The sequence below is a fragment of the Canis aureus genome, chromosome 3, assembly GCF_053574225.1.
Source record: "Canis aureus isolate CA01 chromosome 3, VMU_Caureus_v.1.0, whole genome shotgun sequence".
Taxonomy (NCBI): domain Eukaryota; kingdom Metazoa; phylum Chordata; class Mammalia; order Carnivora; family Canidae; genus Canis; species Canis aureus.
In genome coordinates, this window is record NC_135613.1 from 27,469,649 (window position 1) to 27,488,017 (window position 18,369).

The following is an 18,369-nucleotide window of genomic DNA, read 5'->3' on the forward strand; positions in this document are numbered from 1 at the left end:
TAAAATTTTTATTTATTTATGATAGTCACACAGAGAGAGGGAGGGGGGGCAGAGACACAGGCAGAGGGAGAAGCAGGCTCCATGCACCGGGAGCCCGACGTGGGATTCGATCCTGTGTCTCCAGGATCGCGCCCCAGGCCAAAGGCAGGCGTCAAACCGCTGCGCCACCCAGGGTTCCCTGCCCTTTGGGTTCTTGCACAGAATCTAAAAGGTGGTGGCTTCGTTTTCTTTGCTTTTTCTTCCCTCCCTCCCTTCCTCCTCACTTCCCTTCTGCCCTTTCCTTTCCCTTGCTATCAGCAAGCATGACACTCAAATATAAACATAGTAACACATGTGTGTAGGCCTTTACTCTTGGAACATTTGATCTTTTAGATTCCAGTAGAAGCTTTTCAAGTCAATCACCTGGAAAGAACAGGAGCCTTCTGCCACAAGAGGGCAGTAAACACCACTCAGCAGAGGGCTGGCCAGGGATCAGAGGGAGGGAGAGCTGGCGGGAAAGGAGAGGCCATGGCATTCCTGCCTTTCCTATGGATGGAAAGAGGGAAGGTTGTAGAAGTTGGGAGGCTTGTCTGAGATGGTGGAGCTAGCTGCCAGAGTCTGCTATCCTCAAAGGTTAACATGCCCCCAAGTGAAAGAATGAAACAGGAGATGCCCAGTTAGGGATGCTGTTCCCCAAAAACTCAGCAGTCAGATGATGATGTACAACTCACCAGAAGAAAGAAAGTATAGGCTCTTGGACAGGGAATGAGAAACTCTTTCCTGCTTTAGGACATCTGAGCATTTGAACTTGCTGTTCCTTCTGCCTGAAATGCTTTCCCCCGACCTAGCTCCCAGGACTCAGTCTCATGCACTGAATTATCTGCTGCACGAGCCTGTGTGGACTCGCACAGACATCTCCAACTCAAGATGTTCCAAAGTGGTTAAGGGTTGTTGCTTGGGGTTCACCGACACTGAACCGACCCTCCTCACTGTGATGGTGACTGGTTACTTAACCTCTCTGGGTTTGTTTCCTCATTTATTAAATGAAGATAAGAACATCTGCATCACAAACTTTTCCTGAGGCTTTGGTGAGGCAACACATTCAATTAGATTGTATTTCTCATGTGGCATGGTATGTGATCTGTAGAACATCTTGATGAATAGCAGCTTCTTCCTCCATAAACCAGCCCTTCTCACTTCGTCTCCCAAGGCCAAAAACAGATTAGCATCCCTAGACCATCTCTTTTACCATCTGCAACTAACTAACCGACAAGTCTCAGTGTACATTTCTAGAATCCAGTCCCACCTTTCCATCCCACTGTCACCCTCCTAATTCATGCCTTCAGTACTTTCTGCCTGGACCACTGTGGCTGATACCCAGCAGCCTGCCCCCCTCCAGGTTCCACAGCAGGTAAAGTGGTCTAAGTAGGATGGAACTTCACCATGTAATAAGAGATTACCAGGAACAGTGAAGTCACATGGGTTTAGGGCTTAATTTGATCAAGATTTTAGCCTCTGTTTTGATTGATCCATTTGGAACTGGTTTTTATGTTTGGTGTGAGGTAGGGATTCCATTCCAATTCTTCTACATGGTCAACCAACCTGTCTCCTCTTCATCTGCAATGTCTCCATTGAAAACTCAAGTATGGGGGCACCTGGGTGGCTCAGTGGTTAAGCGTCTGCCTTTGGCTCAGGTCATGATCCTGGGGTCCTGGGATCAATTCCTGCATCAGGCTCCCTGCAAGGAGCCTGCTTCTCCCTCTGCCTCTCTCTTTATGTCTCTCAGGAATGGATAAATAAAATCTTTAAAAAAAAAAAGGAAAGAAAACTCAAGTATCTAATTATAGATGAAGTGAAGGCACAGCTTTTGGGCTTCATTCACACATTAAGGTTCAAATAAAGCCTAGGAAAAAATTCGACTCTGCACTTCACACATTTCCCTTAGAAAATGTTTTCAGAATGAGCTAAAATGGGGAAGTGGCACTCAGTCTCCCACACTCATTATCTTGTCTAGACGGCAAAAACACAGAAATTTTACTCAAACTCTGATTTAAACAAACAAGCAGACAAGGTTGCTTCTAAAATTTAGCCTATCAGTGACCTGAAAAATGGAGAGAACATCCCATAATGTACATTCAGGTCTTCTATTCCAGTTGTAATATGAAATTCTTTAACGAACTCTAACAATTCTTTTTTTTTTTTAAGATTTTATTTATTGATGAGAGAGACACACACACAGAGAAGCAGAGACACAGGCAGAGAGGAGGCAGGCTCCATGCAGGGAGCCCGACATGGGACCCGATCCCAGGACTCCAGGATCATGCCCCGGGTCGAAGACAGGCACTAAACTGCTGAGCCACCCAGGAATCCCCGAACTCTAACAATTCTTGATTGTTAGACTCTGACAAGTCTTGATGAGGACTGAACAATTCAACTTTTATTTGGCTTTCAGTATGAAGGACTATTTTTCAAATGATAGTTATCTTTACACAAATAATTGATGAATTATTGATTCTAAAAAAGTGATGTGAGGTGCACCTGGGTGGCTCAGTTGGTTAGGCATCTGCCTTCAGCTCAGAGCATGATCCCTGAGTCCTGAGACCGAGCCTTGCATCAGGCTCCTTGCTGATCAGGGAGTCTCCTTCTCCCTCTACTCCTCACCCTGCTCATGCTCTCTCTCTGTTTCAGATAAATAAAATCTTTAAAAAAAATAAAACTTCTCTGTGTTGTTTCTCACCTCCACTTTGCCACCAGCATCTATGCTGTGAATTTCCTGCACTGAACACCTAGCTCGGAGCCACTGTCTTCCTTAAGAGCAAAGGGAATGGCAGTAAGAGGACAATAGTCGGGTCAGACCTTCTAGGTAGGGCCAATTGGAACTGATGCAATGGATGAAATCTGGACATTTATAATGATATAAAAAAACCAGGAGACAAAAAAGTCAGTTAAAGATTAAAAATAATTTCTAGGTCTGAACAGTGGCTTGCTTTCTTCCCCTCTATTTCTCAGTGATCTGAAAAGCTCCTTGTTGTTGTAAACTTTCCACATATTCTATTGACTTTCTGGGTTTTTGTGTGATTTTTTTCCTCCAGTGAATGTGGCAAAGATCCCATAGAAGCATCTGGATCTGTTATGGTAAATTCCACTGTCAGATTGCAACTTGTGTGTGCCATGGATTCAAGGGCAATAAGGTCATTGTCCCAGACAACTCCCTGGGGCCAAGGGGCACAGGGTGAGGAGCAAATCCTGATAGCTTCCCTATCAGGAAGACTCGGAGAGAAGGTGTCAGGGGCACTGTCCGCACTCTGGTGTGTCTGAGGACCAGGAAGAGAGGATGCCGCTAGCAGCATGGCCTTCACCTACGACGCATACCACCAGCTCAGCTCTTCTGGGCATTGGGCTGCTTGATTCATTTTAAAGACAATGTTTCTCTTTCATCTCATCCTTACCTATGTCAGTTATTGATCAAACCAACATAATCTGTGTCTTTCTTCCCTTTTCTTTCCTTTCTTTTCACAGAAGGATCTCTATAAACCTCATGACCAGCACGCTCCCTCTCTGGTTTTGTAAGGCCCACCATTCCTTCAGGAGGATCCCTTAATACTTATCCACATAGTAGTCATCTAAACTGGCTGGATTCTGTCTGTACCTCAAGCCCCTTGAGCAGCCACCCTGCTTGTGTCTGAGGGAGCCCCAGCATCCAGCACAGTCCCTGGCACAGGGCAGGCGCCCCAGGTAAGGGCCACCTGTAGAGACAAGAGAGGATGTTCCAGCAAGATAAGCCTATCGAAGGGCCAGTGAGCTTCATCACTCACTAATCCTAATGAAGGCAGCAGAGTGAGGTATCACCGAAAGAAGATTTGCATCCAATCACACACATCCTTTTGGGAATGAGGAAGAAATGAAAGTTGGGATATACTTTTGTAGATGTGGTTAATGTTTGGAGAAAGCAATTACTGGTTTTTCATACATTAGTTGTTGAAGGTGGAACTTGGAAACTTTTCTTTCCAGCATTTTTGTTTCTTTCCGCTTTCTGGCTATTTTCTAAACAAATTTCAGAATTATTGAAAGTTTTTAGGAATCGATTTTAGAAAGGTTGTCAGAACAAAGGTAATTGTTAATTTGTAAGTCTCATCTTAGCTCTTTGCTTTGAGACCTATTTGCTCTTCAATCCTCACAGAATTTTTTTTAACTGCAAATGTTAGCTAAGTATTCTTTTATAATTTTCTGCAGGTGAGATCTTGTTGTAACACATTACCATGAAGAAGTTTAAGCAGAAAGTAAAGATTCATAAATCTCAGCCATAGCCCCACTTTCTGATAAAATCAATGGTTTTTAGGAACAGAAGAACCTGGGCAAGCTGCTAGTGTCCACTGAAATAGGATCTCACCTGTATTGTGGCTGATTCTGCTCTTAAATCACCACTTTCCCCATGGTGTCAGCTTCCTGCTTCCACGACCAGCCCGACTTGGGGTTCTCTCATGTGTATTCTTATCTCACAGAGAGGTAGGGCTTTGCTGGTACCATGCTCGCCCAGGAAGGACAAAACTGGGGGCATTGTTCACTGAACAATGGTCCCTTAGACACTTATTTCTGGACTCACACAGGAAGACTCAGCAAAATGGCACCAAACACCCAATTTTCCATGTTGGCACTCCGTGTTATGTTCTAAATGAGCTGTTTCCCATCAGTCTGGCCATCATCATTCCTAGAATCAGCATTTCAGGGGCCAGCAGAGCAGTGGGTCAAGAAAAAGTTTCTGAAGCCCGACTGCTTCATCCTTCCTGGGAAAACAAGGCTCCTCGCTTCACCTCACTATGGTCATGGCCTCACCCAGAAGGGCTCAGGGCCTGTCATGAGGAAGAATGAGTTGATGTTTGCAAGGGGTTCAGGACACAGTGAGAGCTAGGTTCGATGTTCATTAACCAAACACATAATTTTAACATTCTCAAAAGGTAAAAATAAAAGGATATGAACTCTACAAATCAAATCCATTCTCGGACAGTGGTCCTGAGGAGTCCTTGCACACTCTAGTCTTTCCTTTGTTAATAGTTTCAGATGAACACGTGCCTGCAAACTGCACGCTACTTGTCCTCTAGCACCCCGGCAGAAGGGCCAGCAGGCTGGTCTTACCCCTGGCCTTTGCACTGAGGCAGGTATATGCATAACTTCTTTTTTTTTTATTATTCATGAGAGACACACACAGAGAGAGGCAGAGACACAGGCAGAGGGAGAGGCAGGCTCCATGCAGGGAGCCCTACGTGGGACTTGATCCAGGACCCAGGATTATGCCTTGAGCCAAAGGCAGGCGTTTCAACCGCTAAGCCACCCATGCGTCCCTATGTGTAACTTCTTAAGGTATACATAATATGATTTTTAAAGATTTATTTATCTATTTATGTATGTATGTATGTATGTATCTATTTCAGTGAGAAAGAGAGCAGAGGGGAGGTATAGAGGAGAGGGAGAGAGAAACTCAAGCAGATGCAGGGCTTGGTCTACAACTCTGAGGTCACAACCTGAGTTGAAACCAAGAGGCGGATGCTTAAATGAGTGAGCCACCCATGCATCCCCATAATATGATTTTTTTTGACAATATATTGTGAGAGGTCTTTCGATGTCAATAGCTAACATGCCTCATCATTTGTATGCTGCTAGAAGCATCTTTGCAAGTAAACATTTGTGTATTTTCTGATAATCTCTTTGGGATGTATTTCCTTAAGTGGTGCTACTACATCAAACATGATCTACCTTTTCGAGATTTTTTTGAGCCATAGTCCCTGATTTGGGATGGAAAAGCCTTCTGCCTATGTGGCCCTTGGGGTGAGGGTAGACATTCAGATGTCCACTTGAAAAGGCTTTGAGGGAGAGGAAAACCCAGTTCTAGTTTGCTGGACTCAGTCAAGGCAGGAGAGTGAAAGGAGAGTGAAAATGATTTTCAAGCATTTTTCTAAAAAAAGATCGTCTTACATTTGGTTTTATTAGTATTTTTCTTGCAATCTTTTTTTTTAATATTTTGTTTATTTATTCATGAGAGACACAGAGAGAGAGAGGCAGAGACATAGGCAGAGGGAGAAGCAGGCTCCATGCGGGGAGCCTGATGCAGGACTCAATCCCAGAACCCTGGGATCATGATCTGAGCCAAAGGCAGACGTTCAACCACTGAACACCTAGGTGCCCCTTTTTTCTTGCACCTTAATGAAGTGCAGTCATGGGGAGGCTGGGGAGAGGGGCTTTGTTTATTTATTTATTTATTTGTTTATTTTAAAGATTTACTCATCCATTCACTTGAGAGAGAAAGAGAGAGAGAGCAGGAGGGGCAGAGAGAAAAAGAATCCCAAGCAGACTCCATGCTGAGCACAGAGTGCGACATGGGGCTCCATCTCATGACCATGAGATCATGACCTGATTGGAAACCAGGAGTCAGATGCTCAAATGACTGTGCCATCCAGCACCCCAGGGGCACTATTTTTAAAGGCTGTATTTAAAGGACTATCTTATATTGAATTGAAGTCTCTGTCCTATGTCTTCCACAAACTGGACCCCTTTGTGTTCTCTGAGGTCTCTTTAGGATGGAAAAGCCTATCATGCCTGCCATCATTATCATAACTAACATATGTTGAGCTCCTCGCCTTATTAGCATCTTTCACCCCCACACAGCCCCTGGAGGTGAACACTGTTCTTGTCCCCAGTCTGTAGGAGGAGAGAACTGAGAAGCAGAAGAATTTGGCCAAGGTCCCACAGCTGGCCTGAGGCAGGGAGAGGTTCCCACCCCGGAAGTCTGCCTAGAGCCTCCTGGGCCCAGCTGGCATCCATAGGACCTCCCTCACAATGTCAGCAAATGGTCCCTATGTCCCTCCAACCTGCACAGTTGCTTGACTTCTTCCTCAGTCCGAGGGATGGTTTCCAGACACCCAGCCACCGCCTGCACACAGTTGAGTTCATCAAACGTTAGGCCTGAATATTACGTTTTCCATGTGGTCTGACGAGGAAAGATGCCAGCACTTTAACCTCCTTTGTCTCAGACATCATGTCTTGGATGATATGACCAGGAATTTTCAGCAGCAGATGCCTGTGTGGGCTCTTGTAGACAACAGAAACCTTGAAGTAGACAGAGAGGAGATGATGAAGGGCACAAAAGAGGAATGCTACCTTGTAATGGAATGACCAGGGGCCATAAGGAGAACAGTGACTTGCAGATGATGCATCAGGAGTTGAGGCTGGTCCCCAGGGGCTGGAGGGGGGGTGAGTTAGACAGTGGTATTGGGACTAAGAAGGCTGAAGCTGCTGAGTGCTCTTTTGGAATCGTTACATTTCAGAGGAAAGTGTCACGTACGTGAAAATGAGTTGTGGGGAGTTTTCCAGTTGGAAACACAGTTTAGGTGAAAAAGGATCAGAGAGACAGATGTGAGTCATAAACACAGACACAAGGGTTAAAGGTGAACTGCAAGGGAGACCCAAAAAAGCAGAGCCTGGACACAGGATGTGGGGGTGTTTTTGTGTCTTCAGTTGATGGAGAGACACAAAGGTTTAACATCTTAACTCTTTTTTTTTTTTGACATTTTATTTTTAAGTAATCTCTACACCCAAAATGGGGCTTGAACGCACAACCCCAAGATCAAGAGTTGCATGCTCCCCTGACCGTGAGGCAGACATGTCTGATTTCATGTGCTTCTTTCCTTGAATGATTCCCCAGAATCTCAGCCTACTTCTGCCAGAACCAGGCAAGAAGGCTTAACATCTTCCATCGGTGCAGCTTAGGCTTTGGAAAGAGAACCCTGTGGGGTTCTGCTCCTATGGCAGATGGCTTTTGCCCTTTGAGCGTAGCTGAAAGTCAATGCTATAAAATATCAATCTTCATTTTTGAAGAATGATAACTCATGAATATCCCAAGTTCACTTCTAATCTGTTTTTATATTTTAGGTATTTTTTAAAAACAATGCATTCATCATTGCTGCAGGTAAAGATTTAAACTTGCTCTGTGTGTGATCACATTCATTACTCGAGAGAAGAATTCAGAGGCGCCAGGGTGGCTCAGTCAGTTAAGTGTCTGCCTTCGGCTCAGGCCATGATCTCGGGGTCCTGGGATTGAGCCCTGCTTCAGGCTCCCTACTCAGCGGGGAGTCTGCTTCTCCGTTTTCCTCTGCCTGTCCCCCCATTCATGCTCTCCCTCTCCAAATAAATGAATAATAGTGTTTAAGAAAAAAACAGTAATTTGGGGGGAAAAAAAAGAAAGCAAGAAGAATTCATCCTTCTGCTTCCTTGATTTTTGCCTTGGTCTTTGGATCACAAATGTGCCCGAGGCCAAAGGTGCCTTAGATGCTCCTCTGGATCCAGACACCCTGCCAGCGGGAGAGAAGGCACTAAGGGGTGCTGTCTGCAGGGAGAGGCCCTGCTAGAAAGGGCCAGTCCAGCTACTGCGTCCCATAATGGGACCTCTCAAGAACTGGGCAAAAGAAATTGTGCCAAAGGAGCAGATAAAGAGCTGGAGAGAATCTATAGGCAAAGGAAAGCTCTAGGAGCACAGCAGAGGCTGAGTCCATGTGAATTGAAAACTGACCCACGTTCCAGTTCTAATGCTGTGTAACAAACAGTCCCAAAATGGAGTGACATAAGACAATTATTTTAATATGTTCATGGATTGTGTGCATCAGGAATTCAGACAGGGAAGATATGTCTCTGCTCCACCAAGCCTGGGCCTTTAGCTAGGAGATTCCATGGCTGAAAGTGATAGGCTATCTGGGAGATGAGCTCATCTGGAGGCTTCTTCACTCACATGTCTGGTAGTTGACGCTAGCTGATAGTGGGAGTTCAGCTGGGCTGTGAGCCAGAACACCTACACATGGCCTCCCCTGTGCCCTAGGATTTTTCCTGACATGGTGACTTCAGGATGGTCAACTTCCTGCATAGTGACTCACACCTCTAAAGGTGAGTGTCTTAATGAACAATGAAGAAGCTGCATCACCTTTTATGACCCAGCCTCAAAAATCACGCAGTGCCACTTCCCTGCATCATATTTGCTGGAAGTCACAGGGTGTAGGACTTTTTTAAAAGGTCCACAAATCCTTTGATTCTGCCTTCCGAGGGTGCACCCAACTCTCCTACTCTGTACTTAGTGACTCTTGTGTCATGAATAGAATATGGCAGAAGTGACAGGAAACAACCTCCCGGACTAGGTAATAAAAGCCACTGCAGCTCCTTCTTTCCATGCCCACCCCCACCCTATTCTTGAAGCCAGCTACGATGTCGTGATGACCCTCAAACGGCCCTCCAAGGAGGTCCTGCCAATAGTCATGTGAGCCAGCTATTGTGGACATGGATTGTCTTTGTTTGTTTGGGCTGCTGAAGCAAAATACCCTGTACCAGGGGAGCTTAAACAACAAAAACTGATTTCCCACAGTTTGGGAGGATGGGAAGGCCAAGGTCAATGTGTTGACAGATTTGGTGCCTGGTGAACACTTACTGGCTTCTTCATAGATGGTCAACTTCTTGCTGTGTCTTCACCCAGCAGAAGGGTGAGAGAGGTTTCTGGGACTTTTTTTTTTTTATATTAAGGCACTAATCCCATTCATGGGGGGCTCTACCTTCATGACCGAATCACCTCCAGGCTCCACCTCTAAATACCATCATTTGGGATTAGGTTTCAACATGAGTTTTGGGAGGACACAAACATTCAGCCTATAGCCTGGATCGAGCCTTCAGCCAATATCTTGACTATAACTTGAAACCCTAAACCAGAACTATCCACTTAAGCCATTCCCAGATTCCTGTGCTCAGAGATGGAGATAATTAATATCTGTAGTGTTACGTTGCTAAGTGTTAGGATAACTTGCTATTCCACCATAAATGATTAATACACAGGGCTAAGACACATTTGAGGGAAGGTGACATACACTCCACTTGTTAATGGGGAAAGCATAAAGTAATATGTGGACATGTTTTAAAACTGCCTTAATTTATACAATAAAGAACTATTTTCTTCCCCATTCACCCACAAAAATAGCGAGTGTTCTGTGGAAGCTTCACCATAAGACCTGCTGTTATTATTTGTTCTTCTTAATGTCAAACGGTAACATGTATTAGGAATCCTGGGTACTTACTTGGTCAAAAAAGAGTTCTTGATGAAACTGGCCTTTCACCAATGGCTTTATTAAAAATATGATTCCTTTTTTCCAGAATTTCTCTCAAGGAGCTTCCCTGAACATATTATGCTTGATTTCACCTTTAATCACACTATTCTCATGCTGGTCCCTACTCTCCTCTCCAATTTCCATTAGTGGGAAATGAACTCCTATTCATCCGTTATGTCTCAAGCCAGGAATTCACCATATCTAAAAACACACTCACTGAGAGAAGGCTTCCTAGGAACCCACTGCTGCCTGGGACTCCCAGGGGCACTTCTCTCTTATCGTATTCACTATTCTGTATTATGAAGATCTGTTTGTGTGTCTGTCTTCCCCATCTGAATGTGCTGCATCAATTGTGTCTTATTTTTCACAGTAGTGCCAGCACCTAGCACATTGGGAGCACTGCCTGTCAGTAAACAGTGATGATGGTGTGATCTCCACACCTAAAGGACGACAGTAAGAGCTGATACCATACGCCATGATAAGCACATTTTCACACCCTCTCTTTTAATCCTCACAGTGAGAAGATTGACTGCAATTCCCCTTTGGCAAATGAGCAAACTGTAGCACAGAGAGATTGAGAAATTGTGTTACCCAGTTGGTGAGTGGGACCACCCACCCATTCACAAGAGTCATCTTGTTCACAGAGTCTGCACTACTGTCACTACTGCAATTCTACATTGAAGTCTAGATTCTCAGTCCGAGCAAAACCAGTTTCAACAGCTAGGAACCTTTAAATAAGTAATGCCTCTTAGATATTCTATAATTATATACCATGTGCCATACTATTAAGTGGTAAAAGAGAGGATGAAAGAGAATAAAGTATGACAGAGTCATTTTCATAACAAATTTAATGCATCTTAAATAAAGTGTGTGCACAAAAAAATGCAGGAATAGGTAAAGTTGGGAGACTGTAAGACCCACTCGCACTTAGAAACCTACAGGCTCAATGACCAGGAAAGAAACCATCGAATTCTTGAGCTGCATCCTGACATTTTTCATTTTGAAATCAGTGACTCCATTCTTCCCTCTAAAAACTTTGGCTCCCCCAAACAATTAACACAATCAGCCTGCATACAGGGAGAATGAAAGGAATGAGACTCCAACCCTAATCCACTGTAAAGACTAATAGAGACCTCACATAAACTTAGGAGTTGTATTTCCTGGAAGTGGGATCTCCTGCTGTAATGTAAGTATACTCCAATGCAGCCATTGTTCTCTAAAATGCATTTCAAAGCACACTGGTTAAGTTAGCTGCTCCATATACACAGGCTAACAAAATGGCGGTGGGGTGAGGTATACAGGATGCAGAATGAACATGAGATTGACCTTGCAAAGGTCAAAAGAACAGACGCATTCTCCAGGCTTTTAAAACACTAATCATGCAGGGAACATTTTTTTTTAATAATAAATTTATTTTTTATTGGTGTTCAATTTGCCAACATACAGAATAACACCCAGTGCTCATCCCATCAAGTGCCCCCCTCAGTGCCCGTCACCCACTCACCCCCACCCCCCGCCCTCCTCCCTTCCACCACCCCTAGTTCGTTTCCCAGAGTTAGGAGTCTTCATGTTCTGTCTCCCTTTCTGATATTTCCTACCCATTTCTTCTCCCTTCCCTTCTATTCCCTTTCACTATTATTTATATTCCCCAAATGAATGAGAACATATAATGTTTGTCCTTCTCCGACTGACTTACTTCACTCAGCATAATACCCTCCAGTTCCATCCACGTCTAAGCAAATGGTGGGTATTTGTAGTTTTTTTTTTTTTTTTTGTATTTGTCATTTCTAATGGCTGAGTAATATTCCATTGTATACATAAACCACATCTTCTTTATCCATTCATCTTTCGATGGACACCGAGGCTTCTTCCACAGTTTGGCTATTGTGGACATTGCTGCTAGAAACATCGGGGTGCAGGTGTCCTGGTGTTTCATTGCATCTGTATCTTTGGGGTAAATCCCTAGCAGTGCAATTGCTGGGTCGTAGGGCAGATCTATTTTTAACCCTTTGAGGAACCTCCACACAGTTTTCCAGAGTGGCTGCACCAGTTCACATTCCCACCAACAGTGCAAGAGGGTTCCCTTTTCTCCGCATCCTCTCCAACATTTGTGGTTTCCTGCCTTGTTAATTTTCCCCATTCTCACTGGTGTGAGGTGGTATCTCATTGTGGTTTTGATTTGTATTTCCCTGATGGCAAGTGATGCGGAGCATGTTTTTAGGAGCATCCCTGCTCAGAAGCTTACTGGTCTACAAACTGGGCAAACGAGGTGTGTATGTGTGCAGTTTATTCCTTTGTGTTCTGAATGCAAATGTTATTATTTGAGGATTTGCACAAAATGTGACATAGAGACATCATGAAGAAAAAACAAAGAGCAACTCTTTCATAATTGTGAAAGGTAAACAAGAAGGTAGACTGGTAGGGAAATCAAACCTGAAGATTTGGGAGGTAAGTGGAAAGTTTCTGATTGTTTCTCCTCTTTTCTTTCCTGTCTTTGAGTTTGGCTAAGGGCAACTCTGGTCATAGAACTGTGTAGCTCTGGGATTTGTTTATTTGTTTTGTCTTTGTTTTTTTTTTTTTTTTTGCCAGAGAATCAGGAAAAAGGGTCCTCACAAGAGAGTATGGAAGAATCCTTTCTTTCTTTCTTTCTTTCTTTCTTTCTTTCTTTCTTTCTTTCTTTCTTCTTTCTTTCTTTCTTCTTTCTTTCTTTCTTTCTTTCTTTCTTCTTTCTTTCTCTCTCTCTCTTTCTTTCTCTTCTTTCTTTCTTTCTTTCTTTCTTTCTTTCTTTCTTTCTTTCTTTCTTTCTTTCTTTCTTTCTTTCTTTCTTTCTTTCTTTCTTTCTTTCTTTCTTTCTTTCTCTCTTTTCTCTATTTTATCTCTCCAGGCCCTGACCTGACATCAACCCCAGTCTCTGATCTATAAGGTAGCAGAGAACATAGTGATAACTGAGAGAGAAAGTCTGGACTGCTGGCCACAGGACTGAGAAATGGGCCCCTGAGAGCGAGAGGGTGCTCAAGGGATTAGAGACAGGAGAGCTGGTGAAGGGGATCTCTTAATTCTATGTATCAATGGGCACATGTCCTCAGCTTGCCCTTGGGCTGTGCATATGCAGGAGAGACCCAGAGCAACACAGCAAAGACTTTGAGAACTGAACTGCAAACATAGCATCTGCCTGCACCCCAGGCCAACCTCCAAGTGCTACATGCATGAAACAGACACAAAAGAACACAACAAAGATTTGAAAAACTTAAGTGACATTGAAACCACCATTGACAGAAGGTAAAATAGACCTTCTGGTAGGAATGTAGCCAGGTAACTGCCCACTAAACAGCAAGTCAGTGTTCTCCAGAGGACTTTAGCAGGACACAGAGTCTCATAACAAAATCAAAATGTCAAACACTGGCACAGGAAAGGCCAGGAATATATAACCAACTATCAAGAGAAAAGAAAATCAACAGATACCAACCCTGAGTTCACCCCGATATTGGAATTAACCAGAGGCTTTAAGGTGGGTATTGTAACTGTGCTCCAGGGGGTAAAGGTAAATACACTTCAAATGAATGGAAAGATATAAGCCCTCAGCAGAAAAATAAAAAGCATAAAATAGAAATGGAAACTTTAGAACTGAAAAATACAATGCCTGGAAGAAAACAGAATGGAGTTGACAGAGGAAGGAGTTAGTAAATTCAAAGATAAATAAATGGAAATTATTTAATTTGAAAAATGAAGAGAATGATTAACTACAAACAATTGAACAGAGCAGAGACTCAGGGACCTCTGGAATAATAACAAAACATCTAATATTTGTGCCACTGAAGGTCCAGAAAGGGAAGAGAAAGAGACTGGTATGGAAAAATATTTGAAGAAATAATAACTAAAACTTCACAAATTTGGTGAAGGATATAAATCTATAGATCCAAGAAGTTCTGTGAACTATCAAACAGGATAAACTCAAGGAACATCAGGCTGAGATATATAATAAACTGGTGAAAACCAAAGATAAAGGAAAGATCTTGACAGCAGCCAGAGAAAAGTGACATCTTGTACAGGGAACAATTGGAATGACTGTAGATTCCTCACCAGATCTTACAGAAGACAAAAGGCAGCAAAGTATCATTCTATATTCAGTGCAGATACTCTCTAGGAATGACAGCAAAACAAAGACATTCTGAGATGAAGGAAGACTAAGAGAATCTGCTGCCAGTACACTTGCTTAAAAACAAATACTAAATGAGATTCTGTAGGCCAAGGGGAAGTGATACCATAGGGAAACTTGGTACTCAGGAATTCCTTTAGGAATGAAGGAAGAACAATAGAAGTGGTATATACCTGACTCAGTATAATGGACTATTTTCTTAATTTCTCTAAAATATGTATACTGCTGAAAGAAAAAATATAGTATTGTCTGGTAGAATTTTCAGTGAATATAAGTGTAATATGTAGAAACAATTATAATATAAGCAGAGAGTAGGGGCATCTGGGTGGCTCAGTTGGTTAAGTGTACAACTCTTGGTTTTGGCTCAGGTCATGATTTTAGGGTTGTGAGACCGAGCCCTGCAATGGATTCTGCACTTAGCGCAAGGTCTACTGGAGATTCTCTCCCTCTCCCTCCCCTCTACTCCTCCCAACTGATGCTTTCTAAATAAATAAATAAATAAAATCTTTTTTTAAAAAGGGAGGATAAAAGGACTTAGATGCTTATAAGATCTAAATAGACCGTGAAAGTTAGGTATGCGTATCATAATCCCTAGAGTAACCACTATAAAATAATATGAAGAGAAATGGGCAAACAAAATTGATAAATTAAAATGAAGTACTGAAAACATTCAAATAGGGACACTTGGGTTGCTCAGTGGTTAAGCATCTGCCTTCGGCTCAGGAGGTGATCCCAGAGTCCTGGGGTCGCATCCTACATCTGGCTCCCTGCGAGGACCCTGCCTCTCCCTCTGCCTATGTTTCTGCCTCTCTCTTTGTTTCTCTCATGAATAAATAAATAAATCTTTTTAAAAATAAAAACATTCAAATAATCAAAATAGTGTAGAAAATCGGGGACAGAGGAACAAAAAACATTGAGAGAAAAAAATACATTCTATAAAATGGTCAACATTTTATCAAGTCAGCAATATCAATAACTACATTACATGTAAATGGTCTACATTACATCAACTAAAAGAGTGATTGTCAGGATTGAAAACACAAGACCCAAATATATGCTATATTTAGAGAAATATAATGACAGGTTAAAAGCAAATGGATAAAAGAAGTATACTATGAAAATACTAGTCAAAAAAAAAAAAGAAAGAAAGAAAAAAAAAAAGAAAGAAAATACTAGTAAAAAAAAAAAAAACCCTGGAGCAGTTATATTAATATAGACAAAGTAGATTTCAAAAGAAAAATGATGAATAGGGGATCAAAAAGAACACTACATAATAGTAAAAAGACCACCAAGAAGGCACACCATTCCTAAATGTGCCTGCTCTAAATTCATGGAACAAATCATCATAGAATGAAAAAGAAAGTTCATAATTATTCCTGGAGATTTCAACAGTCTTCTCTCAATAATTAATAATGTTTAGTGCAGAAAATCAGCAAAATATACAAGACCTGAACTATAAATCAACTCAATCTAGATTTATAAAACATTCTATCCAAAAACAATAGGATACACATTCTTCTCAAGTGCACATGAGACATTCATCACAATAGGCCATATTTTGGGTCATAAAACAAACATTAACGAACTTGAAATAATTAAAATTTTGCAAAGTACATTTTCTGGTCATAATGAAATTAAACTAATAATCAATTACAGTAAGATATCTGGGAAACACCAAAACATTTTGAAATTACAAAGTACACTTCTAAGTAATCTATGAGTCATAGAAAAGTCACAAGAAAAAAATCAGAAAATATTTTAAACTGAATGAAAAAATATAACATCAGAGTTTGTGGATTCTAGCTAAAAGTTAGTGGTTAGAAGGAATCTACAAGGTAGTTCCTAGAACTACAAATTTAGCCAGATCACAGGATATGAAGTAATATACAAAAATAGAAAGTATTTTTAGATACTAGCTGTGAGCAATTAAAAATAGGAATTATACAGACAGGATCCTTCTAATAGCACCAAAAACCACAATGTTACTCCCAAGTGAAAAAAAATTGTAGAGTGATACAGAATCTGTATGCCAGCATGTATAGCAGTGTTATTCATAAGTGCCAGAGACTGCCCTTCAAATGGTGAATGGATAAATCACGGCACATCAAAATGGAATATAAAGTAATAAAAAGAACCGAAGTATTGATTCAGATGAAATTCAAATGCATTATGCTAAATGAAAGAGTGAGTCTCAAAAGGTTGTGTGCCGTAGGATGATTCATTGATAATGATATTCACACAAAGACAAAACTTTAGGGATAGAGGGGGCACTGTTATGGATGTGGGTAGGAGGAAGCACAGACCACAAAGGGTCAGCATGAGGGAACTCTGGGGGCAAATGGAACTATTCTGTATCTTGATTGTGGTGGTGGTTACATGATTATCAACTTGTCAGGTCTCAAAGAACTGTTTGGCAAAAAGGGTACATTTTACTGCATGATAACTTAAAATTAAATAAAAAATTTAAAAAAAACAACGAAATCCACACTCCTTAACTGAGTCAATCTGAACTAACAAATCCAGTTCAAACCGGTGTGGGATTGCAAAGCAGTGTTCTAAATCAAGGACATTAGAGGAAATCCATTTTTGTGAAATAAGGAAATACGGGAAATAAATGTGCTGTACCATGTTATAAAAATAATGATATGGCCAACAGCTGTCAATGGATTTTTTTTTTTAAGTCAGAGGATATTTCCCTTTAGAAGAAAAATACTGACATAGGGAAACCCTATTAGAACCAATTGCTTTTGTTTGGAGTATTCTAGTGAGTGACGGGACAGATCACATCCCTAAATCTGATCTACCTTGACTGATGTAGCATGGGTTTGCGTCCTATGGGTTAACATAAAAAATAATTTATTTTAGGGTCACCTGGGTAGCTCAGTGGTTGAGCGTCGGCCTTCCGCTCAGGTCGCGGTCTGGAGTCCCACATCCGGCTCCCTGCAGGGGAAGCCTCCTTCTCCATCTGCCTATGTCTTGCCTCTCATGAATAAATAAAGTCTGAAAAAAATAACTTCTTTTATATTTATTTAAAATCCACACGAGCTTGAACACTGTCTTAAGCATCCCTGTCTGAGCTGGATAGGACTCTCTGGCAATGCTAAAATGGATTCTCCGTGTCTGGAGATAAATAGTAACCATTTGCGTCGCTTGGGGCCAACTGTCATCTGTTGGTTTGGAGCGAGCCGTCGGCACTGCGGGAAAGGGCCAGAGCCCTGAAAGCCTCTGAGCCCCCAGACTCGGCCAGACCTTCCCCCGTGTTGTCAGGGAGACGGGTGGCACGCAGGTCCCCACGGAGACTTAAACCTGGACACCTGGAATGCCTTATAACTCGAACAGGTGCGGTGCAGGCGACTTCCAAGGGCCCGCGAGACCAGAGCCCTTGACTTTAGGGATGCAGCAAGAAACAGGGCCCGGGTTTCAAGCACAACTGTCCAAGTACCAACACCCCCCCTGCCAGAGCTGTGTCTCAGCAATCAGCCCGGGGCTCCAAATCCCTCCCACCTCCTGGGGCTCGGCCCCAGAAGCCCCTCCTTACCCGCCCCCCACCCACATTCCTGGGGGCCTCCCCGTCTCACTCACCAGGCTCCACCCGCGCAGTCCTGGGAGGCCTCGCCCAGTCTTGACCACAGGCCGCCCCGCCCCACCCGGCCCGGCCCCGTCCCCGGCCCGGCCCGGCCCCGCCCCCGCCCCCGTCCGGCCCCGCCCCGTCCGGCCCCGCCCCGTCCGGCCCCGCCCCCGTCCGGCCCGGCCCGGCCCCGCCCCAAGGCCCAGTCCCTCAGGGCGTTGGCCACGCCCCCTCCGCCAGGCCACGCCCCCTCGCTGCGGCCCGCCACGCTTTGCCCCACCTTACCCAGCCCCAGCTCCGCCCCATCACCCCTCCAGGCCCCGCCTGCCCGGTTCGCCCCGCCCCCGCCCCTTAGCCACGCCCAGGGCCCGCCTCCGCTCTGGCCGGCTGGGACGAGAGGCGGCGCCCCCGTGCGGATCCGCAGTCCCCCTCTCCCTGCGCCCTGTACCCCTGACCCCGGGTGGTCCTACGCGGGACTACTGCACTGCCAGGGCCAAGGCACTTCCTGACCTCGTGCTCAGGCCACCAGTGTTGCC

The 18,369-nt window shown here is 43.5% G+C and overlaps 1 long non-coding RNA gene across 2 annotated transcripts in view; it reads right to left on the reverse strand.

Annotated features, from left to right (window-relative positions):
- Positions 1 to 17,919, reverse strand: part of LOC144310426 (uncharacterized) — a 36,995-nt gene extending 19,076 nt beyond the window's left edge. For both annotated transcript variants that reach the window (XR_013376155.1, XR_013376154.1), the window contains exons 1-2: positions 17,848 to 17,919; positions 6,843 to 7,080 (exon numbers count right to left, since the gene is read on the reverse strand). This is a non-coding gene — a long non-coding RNA (uncharacterized LOC144310426). The remainder of the gene's footprint in view (positions 1 to 6,842; positions 7,081 to 17,847) is intronic.
- Between the last annotated feature and the right edge of the window lie 450 nt (positions 17,920 to 18,369).